This window comes from Dromiciops gliroides, chromosome 1 (genome assembly GCF_019393635.1).
Source record: "Dromiciops gliroides isolate mDroGli1 chromosome 1, mDroGli1.pri, whole genome shotgun sequence".
Taxonomy (NCBI): Eukaryota; Metazoa; Chordata; class Mammalia; order Microbiotheria; family Microbiotheriidae; genus Dromiciops; species Dromiciops gliroides.
Window position 1 is genome coordinate 555,143,244 of NC_057861.1, and position 15,602 is coordinate 555,158,845.

Consider the following 15,602-nt stretch of genomic DNA (forward strand, 5'->3'; position numbering starts at 1 on the left):
GATACTGAGGGAGGTGAGATGAGTTCTTTCTTGGACATAGTAAGTTCTAGATGTTCAAGGAATTTTCAGATTTGAAACCTGCAGTGTACAAAGGCAAGGCTTTAGATCAGGATGGAAATTAAGGGTCATAAAAATAGTTGTCTTGGGGCAGTTAGGTGGCCACAGTGGATAGAGCACCAATCCTGGAGTCAGGAGGACCTGAGTTCAAATATGGCTTAGACACTTGACATCCTGGGCAAGTCACTTATCCCCATTTCCTCCGCCAAAATTAAATAAAAATAAAAAATAAAAAAAACAGGTCCCTCAACATCAAGTCAACCAGGCATATAGTCTTCCTATGAGCTTGTGTCTATGTGACTTGATTTTGTGTTAGTGTCCCAATTCCATGGCGTGCAAGGAATTGCTACATTTCCATCTTACTTGCTCATGACTGAATTCTGGAATTGGAACCCTGTCTTTGTCTCACCAGTCTTCAAAGAGAGAGCACTTTTATCCCTAAATCCCAGTCCTTGTAGCTTTATCCCTTCCATCTGCTTTTGGACAACCCTGATACCAACTGAACACCTGAACCCCTACCTACTTTCTGCAGCTAGATTCCTCTGCCATTTAACCTACCAGTCTAAGCCTCATACTCTGTCACCTGCTGAAAACTTCAGAGAGTGAGAGAGAGCCTTCCCTGTCATAGTGGGTCTATACTTTGCATCAGGTTCTCCTATTTTACTGCCTACTGAGCTGCAGTTCTAATATCAATGGTATTTAAATAATTAATAAATATAGAGTGTTGAATTAGGAATCATAGTAGCTAAGTTCAAATCCCCACTCTGCCCATTTCTGTTTGTGAGATTTAGGGTAAGTTCCTGAACCTCTCTAGATCTCAGATTCCTCACCAATACAATTGAATGAGTTGGACTAGATGATTCCTAGTTCCTTTTAATTCTTCACCTATGATCCTATGAATGTCCGTCTTCTGAAATGACTAATATAAAAATCTTATGATGGATAATTGCCTTGAGAACCTATAGTTTAATTCCTAGAAAGTACCATTATCTTCTTCTTTCTTATCCTTCTTTTTAATGTAACAGTGACTACCTAGGCCCCACCCCTTAAAGGTGAGGAGTATTACATTTCACTATTCCCCCAGGGTTCTCTAGTACTCTTAAAGGTGTTAGGGACAACCAGTCTCTCTGCCATTGGCTCAAGTCCCTGTTTTGTCTCTTTAATTTTAGGGTCCCCTTGTATCCTAGTTCCACTTAACCACTTAAAAGTCAGATTAGGCCTTATAAAGGAATATTTACTTCAAAATTATAACAAGAACAGCTATATACATATTTCCCCCTTCTCGGCATATAGGGGTACATAATATTCCCTACCCACCTGAGTCTTCAAGGAAGGTAGAGGATTAGGTTTACTACCAAACTCAGTTCCACGTTCAAATCCCCTCTCTACCCAACTTCCTCTGTTCATCTTTCCACCCACCCCAATCTTGCATTTTAGCACCTGGCTTCTCAGGACTTTCCTACTGTGGAAATTAATTTTGATATGGGGACCCTACCTTTGTGCTGAGATTAGAAAGCCTTAGGCCCTCAGGGTTTCTTCTGTGTAGGAGGTGCTGGTGCCCCTCCCCCTCCGCTTCAGCTGAGCCAAAAAGCCCCTTGGGCTATATGAGACTCCAGGTCAGACAGTTGGGGGGAAAAGCCCCCAGCTCCCTCTGACCTGAGTGGATCTATCCCAGAGATCCTGGGTTTGCCCAGGCTGCCTGTGCTGAGGCACGTGATGCTCAAGCGTCACCCCCAGGCCCAGCCGCAGCCCTGGCTTGGCGGATTAGCTTGGGGTCTGTGGGGGTGAAAAAAAGCCCTGAGATTTGAGTGGAGAAAAGGAAAAAAAAAAAAATATATATATATATATATATATATATATATATATATATATATATATATATATATATATTGAGAGAGAGAGAGAGAGAGAGAGAGACCTGGGAATTAGACTCAGGGGGGCCAGCGGACAAGATTAAGGGGAGCTGACAAGATTAAGAGACCTGGGGGGGGGGCAGGGGGAGAAAAAGCTAAGAGCAAGAAAAGAGGGGAGGGAAGGACTGACAAGATTTTAAGGGAAGGGACACAGGAGAAGGCTAAAGGACTAGAAGCAGATGTACAGAGCTTGGGAGAGGCCAGCAGACAAGATTAAGAGGACTGGAGGACTGACAAGATTAGAAGGTCTGTGAGTGGAGGCAGAAGGACAAGATAGGAGGCAGGTAGACAAGATTAAAGGGTGGCTGACAAGGGCAGCAAAAGTGGCAGAGGGAGCAGCAGAGAGCACAGAAGTGGTCAGCACAGGGTACAGGTTGGAGAAAGCAAAGATTAAGAGAGTATAAAGACTGGAGCACTGGGAGAGCAGAAGGAGAGTTCAATGAGAGAGAAACACAGGGGTTCAGCGGTTCAGTAAGGAGAGGAAAGTTAGAAGCAGAGGGATTTACAAAGTGAAAGGGGGCTCGGAGTAAGAAAGAAAGAAGTTGAGCAGGGAAAGTGAAACATACCCTAAGGCAAGAGGCGGCTAAGGCCCCTCTTATATTAAAAAAGCTCCAGGCCCAGCCCGTGGAAAGAGGCCGGATTTGAACTCAGGTCCTCCTGAATCCAGGGCCGGTGCTTTATCCACTGTGCCACCTAGCTGCCCCCAAGATTATTTTTAAAGTCAAAAACATTAATGTACCAGAGTTTTGCATATGCTTACATTATCTAAGATGAAAGTACTTATATAGGAGAGGGCATGGACCTGCTTCATTATGTTCTTCTGTCACATGGGCAGAAACATCTTTATCTCTCTATGTTTATCTCTGTTTCTATCTCCCTCTCTTTCTCTCTGTCTGTCCATCTATTTATCTGCGTGTTTGTGGGTATATCCCAGGGGGTAAAGGCACTGAATAGCATGGATACCATGAACTAAGATGGATAGTGGGAGAGTGGCCCTTCTACCTCTACTCTCCCATACTCCTCCCTTCCGTTCTTTAGACTCTTGGTTCTTGAAAATGGAGCTGGGGCTTTTGCTCTATTTCATTTCTCCTTTTCATAGGTAGCAAAGTCATTGAGCCTGGGAGCCTGAGCCATGGAAGAAGGATTCTAGGTGGAATGATACTATCAGGCCAGTAGTGTGGAAATATTTTAACTGACTAGCCTAATTTGGGGGCTAAACTGACTGGAGGACTAATGTGGGTCTTTTGACTAACTGGCTATCTGACTGCTATTAATTTAATATGGGATGTTTAAAAGTTCCACCACATTGCTCCCAAATTGATAATTTTGCTTATCAAGAAGCCTCTTAACTAAATAATCAAAGCAGAGTTTATTTATGAGATACTATTTAAAATTAAGAATACAGGGAAATAAAATGTACAACTTGACTGCATTCTGTTTCTAATTATCATATAAGCAGTATCCACTTCTGTAAGTAAGTTGGAGCATAAAATATCATGTGTTATAAGCAACAGTATACACATAGATGTTTGACAGTCTCCACTTTGAAAAAAAGTGCCTCTGCAACACTTTATATTTAATTAACATTAACAACACTTTCTTAAGTCTAGACAAAACAATAAATCAAGCTCTGGTTTGTAGTGTTTGCCAATTTCCAAGGTATAAATGCTCAAACTGAAAATTTGTGGCAGTAGTAAACATCAGTCATGTCTTTTAGAATAATTTCTCAGTTAGTTTTTTTCATAATGTATCCGCACATATTTTGTTCAAAGGTGACAATCACAAAATCCAAAAAAGATATTATGTGTTTCTATTAAGTGCCCAACAATGACATGATTTCAATGTCTGATCTTCAACCAGAGCCTGAGGATAAGAAAAGCCCAACTCTTCAGGGGTAATCCTTTTCTTGGATAAGTTGGATCTTTGGATTAATTTTTTTAAAAAAGCTTTTTATTTTTCTTTCCTAGCACCAGTAATCAAGGAGAAAAAAAAATATTTCACCTGTTGGGCAATAGCCAATATCCTCTTTAGCTGTTTATCGCAGCAAATTACCTGGAGTGATAAAATATGTTGAAAATGACACCTCCTGACCTCCAATACAGTAGGGAGTTTTCCCCCACTACATCAAAAATAAGGAAAGCTGTTAGATACTTCCATCTGGTGAGAGATTTTATATAGTTAGCTTGAGGCATTTCAAAATTACTTACTATTTAGCTTCAGAAATTAACATAAATTGAGGCAGGTATCAATAAAAGGGAGATATCAATTTTAAAAGGGAGAAATCAATTAATACCTTCTCCTGTTAAGATGGAGAGGGATTGAAGAATTATGCGTGGAATTAAATTGGTTATAAAAATGAATTTCAAGGACGGTTTCTCCTTGAGAAAAATTTGTACAACAAAACAGGGATTGGGGCAGGAAAAAAGACTACTACAGATTTTTCTTCCCTTTAATTTCTAGCCAAATTTGTTTATTTGTTCTCCATATGTAAAATTCCTATTCTTGCCCTCATGCTATTTATTACATATGGTTTTTCCCCTTGTGCCTAGATAAAACATGGGACAATATAATTTATACCCCAAATTAACACGCTGACTTCCAGACTATTTGTCCTGCTGTCTATAGAGAAAGAATGGATAATCTTAGAACCTTGGTACTGAAAGGAATCTTACAAATCACCTCACCAAGGCCCAGAGAAATGAAATTATTTGACTAAGACCACAAATTTGGTTAGTGGAAGAGCTGGCACCAACACTGAATTCTCCTGACTCCCAGTCCAGTGCTTTTTTCATAAACCATACCCCAAATAAGAATATGAGATGGGTCAGATACTAATATCTTGTTGTTTTTATGGTAATAATATCTCAACTATTGAAATAGCCTTCTGCTTTGACTTTTGTACTAATTGCTCCTCATTCCATCCCAGCTGTCAAAATGATCTTCCTAATATTTAGTCTGACCATATCATTCCCTACCACTACCAATCCCTCAATCAATTAAAATCTAAAGGCTCCTAATCACCGCCAGGAGCAAAAGTAAAATCTTCTCTTTGGCTTCTAAAGCCTTTCATAATCTGGTCCCTCCCTCCCTTTCCAATCTTCTTGTACTTTACTCCCCTCCAAGTACTCTATAAAATTCAGTGACAGTGGCTTCTTTGTTGTTCCTCACATGTGACATTTCATCTCTCAAATACATATATTTTCACTGTTTCCCTCATGCTTGCAATTATTTTACTCCTTGTTTCTACCTCCTGCCTTTCATAAATTCTTTCAAATATTAGCTAAAATTATACCTTCTACAAGAAGCCCCAAAGCCTTTCCTCTGTTGATTATTTCCATTTTATCCTTTAAATATAATGTTTGTACATAGTTGTTTCTATATTGTCTCCCTCATTAGATTGTGAGCTCCTAGAGATCAGGGACAATTATTTTACTTTCTTAGTATTCTTAGGGCTTAGCACAGTGTTTGACATATAATAATTCCTTAACAAATGCTTGTTGACTTGTCTATCTTGTGGCATTTTAAAATTATTTATATTGATCCTAAATCAAACACTCATCCCACTGTATCATTTTATTACCTGGGGGTAAGGGTGTTGAGTACAGAGTTATCATCATCATCAATCATCATCGTTTCCTCTTACCTTTTTCAAGGAGATTCGGATAGAAATGAATATGGAACTAGTTGTCCTATTATTTGTTTATATTTCATACTGTATGGGCAGTCACAGATATGAACAAAAAAACTGCATTTTGTAGTTGAATAAAAGGAATTACTATGTAAACTCATTCTCTATAGGTTCGCCAAAAGCATCTTTAGTACCAGTAGTAGACAAGACAAAAGAAATTATATTTACCTTCTCCTCTTCCCAAATGATTTTAAACTCCTTGCCTAAATCTCTTTATTTTGAAACCTTTTAATTCACATGCCTCCTTAGGTTTGAGTGATTGTGGGTAACAGTTCAGTCTATGATATTAGTCAACTCTTTAAGATATTTGTGCTTTCAGGATTTGTTATCTACCAGCCCATGAAAGAAAATGAGTTTCTGATGTGCAATCCTAGCCACTAGGACATGCCTTGGTATTGTTGTATCAGTATTTGTTGCTTTAAACATGTTCTCATTCATCTTTGATTTCTGGATGCCGGTCATTTTTAAAAAATATAATCCATATAGCTAGCATTTTGATATCTTTATCAAAGACATATATACTTGATATGTCTTGCCTAGCAGGGATAGAAGTATAAGTTTTGCCTTTATTCATGGTTTCAATGTGACCTCCAAATTCAATCTTCAGCTTTTATCAACCTTGGCATCCATTAAGACTCTTAAGCTTACTGAGTCAAAATGATATTTTTCTATCATTGGAGATAGCTACTATTCAGATAAATGAACTATTTAATATGTTTTTGGTGGAGCCATGACATAATCTATGTTGATAGGCTCATAGATTTAGAGCTGGAAGGGACCTTAAAGGTCATTTAGTCTACCCCGCCCCCTTATTTTACAGGAAAGGAAACTAGGACTTAGAGATGATAAGTGATTTGTATATGATCATACAGCTTGTAAGGTTCTGAGGGGGTATTCAATCCCATAAACTGCTCCACAATGCCTTCTCCATTTATAACTTGGTAACTATACATAGTTCTATTTAGGAAAGATGATAATGGATTTTAAAGCTAAGTAGAAACATAATGAGCTAAATTGTTTTTCTGAAAAATGTCACATTTTATATAAATTGTTCTTAATACTATGTATTATCAGTAAGCTTCAAATAATAATAGATAATATTTACATAGCACTATAAAGTTTGCAAAACTATTTACATATATTAGATCATTTGAGTTACAATCAACCTATGAGGTAAGCTTTATTATTTTCCCCATTTTAGAAATGGGAAAACTGAGGTAGATTTATACAAATTTAGTGTCTAAGGAAAGATTCTAACCCCAGATTTCTTGATGCTAAGGCCAATGTTTTCTCTACTACACTGCACCAAATCTCACATTAAATGATTTATATATTTGAGTAGACTTTTTATTTAGCTTGGAACCCATAGTTTGTCCTATTTATGAGATTATAGTGGACTTAATGCTAAGTAGAATTATTCATTGTTTTTCAGCCATTTGTGACCCTGTGGACCATACCATCCATGGAGTTTTCTTAGCAAAGATACTGGAGTGGTTGTCCATTTCTTTCTCCAGTGGATTAAGGCAAGCAATGCTTAAATGACTTACCAGGGTCAAAGTGCTAGTTAAGTGTCTGAAGCCATATTTGAGCTCAAGTCTTCCTGAGGCTAGGCACAGAGCTCTATCTACTCAGCCATTTAGCTTCCCCTAAATAGAATTCAAATGAACTTTTAATTTCCTCCCTGAAAAAGTCCTCATTGTATATAATTTCTTCTTAACACTATTATGTTGCCAGCAAGTTTTAAATAGAAAAGAGTTTAACATTTGGATGCTAAATATTCTCTATATTTGGATCTATTTTGCATACTCATAGTACATAAACAAGTTATAAGTTGAGGGCAGAGTCAAAGACTTTTCAATTATCAATAAGACAATGTAGAAGTTATGATGTTTTCAGGCAGGTTGTTCAATAATTATTGAGTATACCAAGTCAATAAAGACTTGCTCCTTCCACATCCAGGGATTTTTTGACATATGCTTTTTGCTCCTCAGTCAGCATCATTTGCCAAGTCCTGTTATTTCCACCTTCCCAACATTCTTCATGTATGTGCCCTTCTTTTACCTAACACTGCCATCACCTTGGTGCGGGCCTTCATTACCTCATATTTGGGTCTCCCTCCCACAAGTCTCTGTCCATTCTAATGCATTCTCCACCCAGATGTCTAAGTTCCTAAAATGCAGGTCAAACTAGGTCACTGCCCTGTTCAATCAGCTCCAGTACTCCTTATTACCCCCAGGATGAAACATCAAATTTTCTGTTTGGCTTTTAATGCCCTTCATAATCTGGTTGGTGCCTTCTAACTTTCTAGTCTTCTCCTATCTTACAACTCTCCCATCACCACCCATGACAGTGGCCTGCTTGCAGTTTCTTACAGAACATAATCCTTCTCTCAACTTCAAGTGTTTTCATTGTCTCTCTCTCCTGCCTGGAACTTTCTTCTTACTCATTTCTACCTCCTGGCTTCACCAGATTCATTTAATTCCTTCTATATAAATCTTGTTTGCACATAGTTCTTTGCATAGTTCTATCCTAATAGACTATGAGCTTCTTGACAACGGGAACTGGTTTTTGTTTTTCTTTGCGGCCCCAGTGTATGGCATATAGTAGGCACTTATAAATGCCAGTTGACTGACTTCCAGTGGAATCTCTGATCCAAAAGCATAAACCTTTTTAGTAACATATTTTTAGCATAATCTCACTTTGACTGGCATATAATTAATGTGATCTTTTACCTTTGTTTCTGATTCTCTCATTTTAATTTTTCTACCATTTTCTTATTTTTCTATTTCTGAGCAGTGGGAAATTTGACATAAGAGAGAAGCAAAAGAAAACAGCAGAGAAAAAGTCTACATGAATTCTACAGTAATGAAGCCTCTTTGAGTGTTCTTTATCCCAGAGCCACTACTACTTGAAAGAGATTCTCCATTATGCATTCAATTTGTCCTACTCTGCTGCTATATTATTTCATTTTTTCATTGAGACTTCTGAATTGATTGAATTTAATTTCTAATATTTTCTCCTAACAGTTTTATTTCTCTTTTTTACCATTCTGGTGTTTCTGGTTGTTTCTCTATTATCTTTGGGGAATCCACAGTATTCTCTTCTGAATCAGGTAACTTCCCTTCATTTCCTTGCATAATGTGTAAGACTTTGTCATGGTGCTTTGGACTCTCTTGAAGGTTTTGCTCATTCTTCATTCTGTTTTTGTCATTCTTTCTTGGATGAACTTCCTGAAGTACAGGTTCTTAGTTTTTTTGTTTTTGTTTTTGTTTGTTTGTTTTTGGTACTTTATCACTAATCACTTGCTTTAGGCTTTCCTCCTCCCTCTTTGGCTCTGTATTCTATAGATCCATAAAATCTAAACCTAGTAGGTGTCTTTAGTCCTCTCCTTTGGGGGGAGGATGGTTTGTAAAGATCTGTGGAGCCTAAAATTCTAACTGTGATGTCTAAAAATCGAATGTGTGGCCGCCTTAAATTAGAAACATATAGCAGGGGGCAGCTAGGTGGCACAGTGGATAGAGCACCGGTCCTGGAGTCAGGAGTACCTGAGTTCAAATCCGGCCTCAGACACTTAACACTTACTAGCTATGTGACCCTGGGCAAGTCACTTAACCCCCAATTGCCTCACTAAAAAAAAAAAAAAATAGAAACATATAGCACCAGTCTTTGGGCATTAAGTATTTATTAAAGTATATTAAGGGTTAGTAAAGAGAACACCTGGAGAAAGAAAGACAAGAAACCTCACTCCCTGCACCTGAAGCTGCTCCTCTCACCAACTTAAATGGAAAGGAAAACAAGGCCCTTCTCTCCAGCAGAAGTCCCCTGAGGGTCATCCAGGCCTGGTCCCTATACACACAGCTCCAAGCTAATTGGCTGATAGCATTGATAGGCAAAACCCACGGGTGGTAGACATGACTTCTGGATGCCAATCCAACCTTTGAAACCCCAGAAAGGTCACAATGTCTTTCTCAGCAAGATGGTGGCGCTCTGATTGTCACAGATCAGTCCATCAAAGATGAGAATAAACTCTGGCGGGGGTGATTATTGGTTTTAGGTGGATTTCCAAATCTCCTTCTGTTGTGAGTGGTGCTTATTACCTTTTGGCTATTCTCTACCGTGCTTGCAATTTCTGTTCCCTCCCTTTTAGTTTCTCTTCCTCTCCTTCATTTGGTTTGGTAGAATCTATTTCTTCTGTCTCTTGTGGGGCAGGGGCAGGGGGTAGGGATAGCATTCAGTTTCAATTGTTGATGTGGGGGGCTAAGAGAAACTCCCATAGCCAGACCCTGTATCACTAGCCTGTGTGGTTACTTGTACTCATTGCACCAAAAGCACAGAATGGATTGGGGTGGGAAGTGGGAACACCAAATAGGATTTCTAAGTATCTAAGTTCCCTGATGTTGTTTCATAAGCTTTGTATTCTGCACAGTATTTCTAAATTATCATATTGTGAATTCAGCTTCAACTATTCTGCTTCTGGTGTGAATTTCTTCTTTTTTTTTCCCCTAAGAGTTTTGGGCTTATTGAGGGTTGTAGAAAATAATTTCTTGCCTTCTTGCTAGTCACTTCTTTGACTCATTTGTTTTAAGTGTGACCAGTGAAACCAAATTGTCCAAAGCACGAATATTACAGTTCTGTTCTTTTGGGGTGTATGATTCAATGTGAATTGAATTAAGTTCTCAACTCAAACTGGAACATCTACTTCCCATCTCTGAGTCAGGGTATAAAGATATGCACTTTAGATATGAGTGGAAAATGCTATACCTAGTCTTTCTTACTATTCTTTCTGGTGTTACTGGTAAATACATTATCCAAACCTTTTTTCCGGTTAAAAAGAAAAAGAAAAAACCTGAGGATTATGCCATCTTATTTTCTGTTTGGGGAGCTACCTGTAGTGTTTTTATGCTTAGTGTCATAGTTCTGAAATATCTCAGCATCTCCTTTTTGGCTATACAGTGCTTCCTCATGTGTTCTATATTTTTTTACATACACTAGATTTTGATTACCTTACATTTAAAAATCAGTGGACCTCATATGAAAAAAATATATTCTCTAAATTCTAAGTTCTGTAAGAATATTTCTCCAAACCAAACATTAATATGGCAGTGATAAAAACCTGAAAATATTTGGAATCCAGCTTATAAATTACAAACAGATGTGACATCTGTGAACCATTAAAAAACAACAGAAAAGCAAAATCATAATTCTGAAAACAAAACAATACTAAATGAATATAGTTCTGCAAATAATATTACTTGCTTCATAAACTACTTTTTTATTATATTCTCTAAAAGTAGCTTAACATAAAGTGGAGGAGTTAGCAGCTACCCAGTGTCTTTAATGGTGAGTGATATTTTTTCTGGAGGGTAAATAAATACTAACAACAGACATCCAGAACAGTAAACAAAACAGTTTCATTTGAAACTTAAATGATTTTGCTTCACTAATGTCATTTAAAAATTCAATTCATTTCTATCAACATCCTTTAAGCACCTACTATGTATGAAGCATTATGTTAGATTTGGAGATTGAAGAGATGAATAATAATTACCTCATGGGGCTTAAAAATCTAGTAAATCTATAAAACACACAAATAGCTATAATATAATTATAATATAGCAACAATATATGTTGCGTAATGTAATACAACATATTAGAATAGATCATAATAAAATTAATACAATAGAACAAACAGCATAAATTCACAAGGAGAGATAGATTGACTATTGAATAAAGTGCCAGTCTTTAATCCAGAGGGAACTTGAATTCAAATTCCTAATAGTTATATGACCCTGGTAATATCATTTAGCTTCTCTGTCTCAGAAAATTCTCTAAGATATCAGTTAATTTATAGAAGAGTTATGATTTGTGCTATTAGATTCTGTATTGGCAGACAGTCTTCACATAGACAAAGTCATAGATCCTTGTCATATTGATGTGAGTTCAGAAAATCAGAAGCCAGTTCATAAGAAAGGTATAACCAAGTCGCTCTGTGAAGTTATGTCAGAATTTTTAAGGTAATTCTCAAATCTTTACTTCACCTTGCATAGATACTCAAATGCATATATGGTATTTTCAAATTATATATTCTCTCTAATGGGGGAAATTGACATTTGTTCATGTCTACCTTTCCTGTGTAACTATTGGCAACATCCTACCAATGTAATGGGGACCTTCCTCACTGTCTCCTGACATTAAGAGAATACTAGTACACTCAAGTTGTTACCCTTTTCTCTCACCATGTAATGAATCTACCTTCTCATGCATTTCCTTTATGACATCTTTTGCTCTGGTTTTTCTTCAAAGTTTCTTATTTGTTATATGTTGCAACCTGTGCACACCCACTATAGTTGTGAATCAGTATATCTAATTCTGTTCCCCGTTTATTGTTCTATAATTAAACAGAAGCAGGAATGCAGACTGGGTTACCTTCAGTAAATTAAAAACTTCCTTTAATGATCACAAGTTTCTCCCAGAGACTGAATTTCCATCTCTTTTTAATACCAAGATACATGAACTATTGTTAAGTGCTTAAAAGAAATAGAATACAACAGCCTTTGATAAAGTGAAAATGAGCATGACAAAAGAGGAGAACAAAAATATATCAATCACATTCTCAATATGAAAACACATTAAAGTTAAGAATCTGGAAGGACATTTTCTTATTTTCTTCAGCCAATTACCAAGTTAAACATATCAAAATGTTAAACTATATCAAACCATATAAAATATATAAAAAGTTAAATAATATCAAAAAAGCAAAATACATTTTATAAAGATGCTCTTTTAGTATGCTGTTTCTCTCCCTTTAATTCATTACAGTATATTTAAAATATGCTTATACTCTGGAGAAGAAAATAGCAAACCACTCCAGTATCTTTGCCAAAAAAAACCCCAAAAAGGTCATAAAGAGTTAGACATGAATGAAAAGACCAAACAACAAAATATGTATTAAACTCTTACCTGTGACTCCAAGAAGCTGTAGCATGTACAGTGGCCATACCCTGGTAAAACTGTCTAGGCAGAAATGTGAAACCAAGTTGATATTATAGAATAGGCTCAAACCTATCAGTGAGTGAAGGGGAAATCTATCCAAAGCATGTAAACACTTCATCCTGATGGAATGGCTAGATGAGAACAATTTGTTCCAATGACCATAGAGGTGGCCGAGTCAGGCAATGTGCTTAGAGCTTGGTCAGATATTGAAGATGACAATGTCATTTACTGGATGGTGTGCCATCACTGGTAGTCTTGACTTTTGTCTTGCCAATAGACTCTGATGACTCCAGAAGTGAGAATGAGGCTGATGTCTTTGTGCAACTCTGCCTCTCTTAAATCCAATTCACATACGTCATTAGCCTATGATGTGATTGGTCTTCTTTGCAAATGAAGTATGAACAACAACAACAGCAATATATGCTTATATATGAGAATACTGTCTCTCTTGATAGAATATATCCTACTTGAGGTGAGGGACAGTTTCATTTTTGTATTTGTGTTTATCCCTACCACCTAACATGTTGGTTAACAAATGCTTAATGGTTGATTGAATGTAAAAATTTCTGAAGTTACCATTCATTCTTTTAGCAGTGAGCTATTAAATAAGGGGAGAAATAATAATTAAATTACTTAAAATTAATAGTGATGTTATGCCAATTTGTGTTAAAATGCCATGTATCCATGCTACCTTTTGTGAATTTGTATAAATTAAATGGAATTAGATTGTTCATATACCACTGATGGCATATAGAGATAAATAGCAATTTTATACTTGGCCCTCTAATGCGGAAACAGAAATGTCAAATTAACAAAGCATTAGTTTTGTCCCAAGGTGAAAACAACTAAGAACCATAGGAAAGCCTTTAAGTGAAGTCTTTCTTAAAATGCATCTTTCTCTGTTTTGGGCATTATCACTTAGGCAAAAAAAAATAGACAGTAGGGAAAATGTAAATACTTTTCTCCGTCATCACAACTACTTTTTTCTAAACCAGGTGTCCTGTATCTACTGAAGTATCATTATGACTTCATTAAAACAGAGAGAGCAGGAAAGACCATAATAACTCACTCCTCCATTACCTATGTACTTATTAACCAGGTTTCAGTAGGCTACTAAAGGATGATGCCAATTCAGTGATAGAGTTGATAATAGAAAATTGTATATCATTCTCTGGCATTATATAGAGATCTGAAATAGTAAAATCATAGCCATCTATTATGATGCTCAATTGGTTTTGGCTCAGGTCCAGAACATTTTTTATGACATTCTAAATTTCACAGTTTAAGAGCTTGAAACAAGAATTTAGAGCAATCCTTGGACCTCCCTCCTCCCCAACTAATCTTTTCATGGGATATGGTAAGGATATAGGCCAAAGGTGAGCATCAATAGATTCTTTTTAGTTGCTTGATTGATTTTACCTTTACGGTGTCTCGCATTCAATCTTCCCTTTTACTTCTTGACACCATTAACCTATAATCCAGATTCATATAATCTTGTGTCTAGACTATTGCACTGATCCCCGATGGGGTCAGGCCCCTTAAAACTCTTCTGAACCACAAAATGTTTCTCCCCAAAACACTGCTTCCATTGTCATTATATTACACAAAAACCTATAATTCTGTCCTGTTGATAGACCAATCAAATTACAACTCCTTAGGCTAGAATCCAATAATAATAGCTGTCTCTTCTGGGGCACTCTCTTTGGCACAGCCCCCAGCCATCACAGAGACTAAGAAATCAAGCAGAACCAACCATTTTAAGGATGGTAAAATGTTTTAATGTATTTTTTATTTGAACCTCATAAAAACCCTAGGTATTATAATCCCCATGTTACAGATGACAGAACTGATATTCAGAGAGACAACCAGAAAGAATTAGAAGTAGAATTTTAATTCAGATTCATCACTCTATCAACTCTCTCATATATATCTTAAAAACCTCTGTGGGGCAGCTAGGTGGCACAGTAGATAGAGCACTGGCCTTGGAGTCAGGAGGACCTGAGTTCAAATCAGGTCTCAGACACTTAACAGTTACTAGCTGTGTGACTCTGGGCAAGTCACTTAACCCCAATTGCCTCACCAAACAACAACAACAACAACAAAACAACTCTGTAATTCTTGCCACTTTAACTATTTGAAATTATCTTTTTGAAATCATGTAGTAGAAAATATATTGGACTTGAAGGCAGATGTCCTGGGTTCAAATCTTGGTTCTGACACCTGAGAGCAGGGCAAATTTTTTACTTCCTAATTTCAGGCTCCTCCTGTGTTTGTTGTGAAGAATTTTTTTGCAAATCTTAATAACAGATTACAGGTTCTGACCCTGGAGTTCACATAGATTTCAGAGAACCTATGAATTTAAATGGTGAAAATACATCTTTATTTTTCACTAAACTCTAAGTAGAATTTAACATTTCCTTCAATTATTTAAAAACATTATTTTGAGGAGTCCATAGGCTTCACCAGATTGCCAAAGGGTTCCAGGAGACAAAAAAGATTACTAAGCCCTACACTTGACAAATCCTCAAGAAGGAAAAAAAAAAACAGCTCTATTTTAGGTGCTCTGATCAAATCCCTCAGTCCCTCAAGTCCCTTGCTAAAAGGAAGCCTGAAGCTCCTGGTTGGTTCCTTGTGATGGGGAAGTTTTGCCAGGATTGAACCAGGAAAAGCTACTGACTATGGGACATAAGTGATGTAGGAGGCAAAAAGGGGTTAACAGAAAAACCTAAGACCCAAGCTTTAATTCAGATATTAGCTCTAAAAGGGAGTCAGACCCTAGTTAATGGATAACTTACAAGTCAGCATATTAGGTTCTCGTACCCACATAAATCAGTACCCATAACAGGAACAGAGGGACCTAGGCCATAGAAACCTGAAGAAAATAAAGGAAATGACAAGGGTATAGAAATTCTAATGAAAAATGGAGATATTTTGAAACTAGCCATGGGAAT